Raw genomic sequence first — 4,436 nt, forward strand, 5'->3', positions numbered from 1 at the left:
AGTGCCTACATCCATCAGCTGACAGAAATATTGTTTTAGAAAAGTTTTCATGTTCTAACAGTTTCTCTTCACTTAACAAAAGTTTTAATAGCATCTTATTTTGTTCTAAAAGCAATAAACCACTTCCTGTGTGGGGGGGGGGGCGGGGGAGGGTTGGGGGGGGGGAAGCAGCCTCCTAGAAGGCCTGGGAAAGCCACTCTCTGCAGAGGTGGAGGGAGTGAACACTCAGACTTTTCCTGAGCATTTGACACTCCTCCCTCGCTTTCCCCTGAGCGTTCCCAGCCCAGGCCAAGGGTGGCCCTTGGTGCAGAGGTGACCAGGCCCTGTTTGAACCAATGAAGAGGCAGAGCTCAGAGCCCTGCCGTGAAATGCCCTAGGCCGTTCAGCCAGCCTAGTCTTCCATCTAGCAACAGATGAACTTTGTAAAACATTTGTTTTGTTCATCCAACCAGCCATCCAACCTTCCCATCTACCCAGTAAATATCACTGGGGCATGCACATCTCCATGTGCTGCAGATTTGGGCAGCTCACCAGAGAAGGATTCATGAACCGTGGCTTGCCAAGGCTATCATTGAGAAAGCTCCTTGAGTACCCGGAGGAAGCACCCCAAGTCAATTAATTACTCTGGGTTTTGGTTTTACATGTTACTATACGTATACATAGATAGACATAGATATAAATACAGATACAGATATTGTTTAATCTTCAAATGCCATTGTTAAATGAGACAGGTTTTAGTTTGATGGCTCGGAAATCTCTGGAAAAATTGGGCTCCAAAATAGTGTGAGATGACATACCTCATACTTTAAGCTCATATTTTCTTTCCTCAAATTCTATCACTGGCCAAACTTCCAGAGCATGAAGTGGGCCCTAGTCTTCCATTTTCCTTGCACAAATAGCCCTGCAATGCCTAGAAAAGTACACCAGACACAGAACAAAGAAAGCTGGATTATAATTCTAGACACTGATCCTTTTCTGATCTGTGGTCTCATTTTTCTTCTTTCTCAAATGAAGATGTTGAATTAGGCCCTTCCATGTATTCAAACATTGTTATTGTGTTTCTACTAAAAACAAAGCCCTTGTGTTATGCCCTCGAAATTCAGAATCAAAAGATGAAATCCTTCTCCTCAGAATATTCACAGTCCAATAGAAAAGGCAGGCATTCACACAAAGGACAAGGTGATAAAAATTATAAAAATATCATCATAGTCATAAAACCAGTTAACATGTAGAGTACCTACGGTGTCCTAGGTACTCTTAAGGGAGTTGTGCACATATTATCTCACTTAGTTTTTGTGCAAAACCCCATAATGTAGGGAATACATTTTTACCTCCTCTTTACTGATAAATAAACTGAAGCATGGAATGGTAAAGTACTTGTCCAAGATCTCACAGCTAGTAAGAAGCAGGGCTGACATCCACTTTTGGCAATTCAACTCCAGAGGTTGCCTTCCCAGCCACCATTCTCAGGTTGGTGGCTCCCCCAGCAACGGGAGTTATGGATTACGGAAGTGTTCTCAGAACACATGGGGAGGACACCTAATCCAGACTGGCAGGGACACAAGTGGGTGTCCCTGGGTGTCCCTGGGTGCCTCCCCCAGCAATGAGAGCTATGGATCATGGAGGTGTTCTCAGAACACATGAGAAGGACACGTAATCCAGACTGGCAGGGACACAAGTAGAAGGAAGATAGTCTGGGGAAGCACTAAGTTGCTCCCTTATCATTCCTTTACAAATTAAAGAGGCCATGATTTCTTCTAACACTAAAACTCTTCCCTGTAATGAAGAACTTGGCTTGGCTGACGTTTCTTGTTTAAATGACAGGTCAAAACCTTTCCATTCTAGCTAATGGCTACAGATTCAGCCGACCTAAGGATTTCTGGAAGATAATGATGAGGTGCTGGATTCACTTCGCCAGAGGCACTGCCTGGAGGTTTAACTGCTAGACCATCGTCTACTAACTGGGACAGCAGGGGCATTTCAGTTATTTTTAACCTGCCATCTTGACTCGTTTTAAACCTTTTTTAATCAGAAGTTTCCCTAAGTGTTACAGCATTCTAAAATGCCAGCAGGAAGGCAGGAGTGGACGGGTGTGATGGGGCATCAGCGGACAGGCTCTTCCCAGCAGAGAAGTGAACTCTGACCCACAAGAGGGCAACAAATAATTAGAACTCACAAGTTTCAAAGAGGAAAAAGTGAAGTGCCAGCCAAGAGCTGCCTCATAATTTTTGCAAGTTTAATGAGAGGCCAAAAAGAGAAGGACGTTACAAATGTTTGCAGGTAGATGTCAAGATCCACAGTGTGGGTTTGTTTCTCAGATTGGTCCTTTTATATCTTCCACTGCTCTTGGATGAGAAGAGGTGGGGCTAAGTATTCCTGGCTTTTAGAGCTTTTGCCTCCAGTCTGAATAATGGACAAAGCATGTTCCATACGCAGGATACAAAAAGCAGTTGTCCCCTAGTGGGATATACTCCAGAAAGGGGCAAGTGTAAAACAGTGACAGGCAAGGACTTCTATCAGTGATAAATACATTCAGGTATTTAGTGAATATATACATTGTACCGGGCACTGGAACATAGAGATCAAAGAAACACCAACCTTGTCTTCAGGAAGCTCACAATCAGTGGGGAACAACAATGCATAAAGGGTGGTTACAAGACAGAGTGAAAGGCAGAAAGCACGGGGCTATGTGAACACAGAGAAGAGGTAATGCAACCAGCCTTGAACACCTTAAGGTGGCTTCCAGAAGAAGGGAGCCTTAATTTCGAGTTCAAGTTAAATACAGTTGGCTGAAGAAAGGGAGAGACTATACCAGGAAGAGAAAGCTGCTTGCAGAAAGGCACTTTTGGTGAACTTCCAGGAGCTTGGTAAAATGCTGGGAAGGAAGATGGGAAATGGAGTTTTTCCCACCAAGATTTGTACCAATGAGAAATTAATCTAAACGAACTGATTTTGTATCATTCATTTCACCTTTGGTGGCTTTATGGACCTATTCTGCTATTTCCCTTAGAAATTATCTTTTACTTGGTTTCCCTAAAGTAGGCATTTCTCATGGATGTCTTTTTCACATTGTGTGTGTGTGTTTAACTAAAACGCTGATATTAAAAAAGGGAAAAGAAAGAAAGAAAAAGAGAGACTAACATTTATTGGCACTTAATATGGACTGTGACCCTGAAGGTTTATATTATTATCAAATACTCATGACTTCATTAATGTATTCATTCATATATTAAACATCAGCACTGTCTTAGACACAGAATACAAAGTTCTTCTGGATTAGCCTTTTTCATCTAGGGGATATATGTAAAAAGGGCATGCATTAAAAAAGTCTGATTTTGGGGATCCCTGGGTGGTTCAGCAGTTTAGCCCCTGCCTTTTCCCCAGGGCATGATTCTGGAGTCCTGGGATCGAGTCCCACATCAGGCTCCCTGCATGGAGCCTGCTTCTCCCTCTGCCTATCTCACCTTTTTCTCTCTCTCTCCCTGTGTCTCTCATGAATAAATAAAATCTTTAAAAAAAAAGTCTGATTTAGTGCAAAAACTATAACAATAGAAATGTTAAAACTATTAAGATTGTTCAAAAGAATGAAGGAGGGTTAAGAAGATGACATATTTAAGCTAGGTTTCAAAGATAAATAGAAAATAACTAGGTCCACTGGGTGAGGAAGGAAGTGCCATGTAGAGAGACTCTTTAAGCCTAGGGATAGGCATATACAAAGAAACGAAGGGGCTGGCTCTACAAAGTTAACTAAATGGAGAGTTAGAGAGGACTGAGTTGAGTTGTGGGCAATTGTTAGATTGTAGAAAAGTTTACATGTGAGGAAAAGCCATCCAGACTTTAGTGTAGCTTTTATAGTTGCAGTGAAGGGCTAGGCACCTGGGGAAAATACTATCTTGACTAGGAGAGAAGGGAACTGGAAAGGGGTGTGAGATAGGAGGGAAACCAACTAGAAGGCCATTTCAGTAGTCCAAGTAAGACACCACAACAGTCTGGTCTAAGGGGATGGCATTGAAGAAATGAACAAGTCACAGACTCAAAAGATATTTAATGGTTAGAATTGGAAAAGTCTTCCTGACCACCCGGATGTGAGGGATGGAAAGCAAGACAGAGTCAAGGATGGCTTCTAAGTTTTGGATTCAGAGACACAGTGAAATCCCATGGGATAATCACCTCTCACTCTGTCTCCTTTTCTCCACAAGAACAGTGAGATACAGAGAAGTTAATTACTTGCCTAACATCCTGTAACAGGAAATGGCTGATTTGGAATTCAAACTAGATCTCTCTAAGATCACGCTCTCTCCTGGGTGTTCAGTGAGACTGCTGTTTAGGATTAGGGAGTAGGAGCACAGAGAGGGGGAAATCCTAAACTTCCCACCTTATCAGACCATCTAGAGAATATAGGGCAGGATGAAAATCACAAAAAGTGGAATGGGAAG

Source organism: Canis lupus, chromosome 22 (genome assembly GCF_048164855.1).
Source record: "Canis lupus baileyi chromosome 22, mCanLup2.hap1, whole genome shotgun sequence".
NCBI lineage: Eukaryota > Metazoa > Chordata > Mammalia > Carnivora > Canidae > Canis > Canis lupus.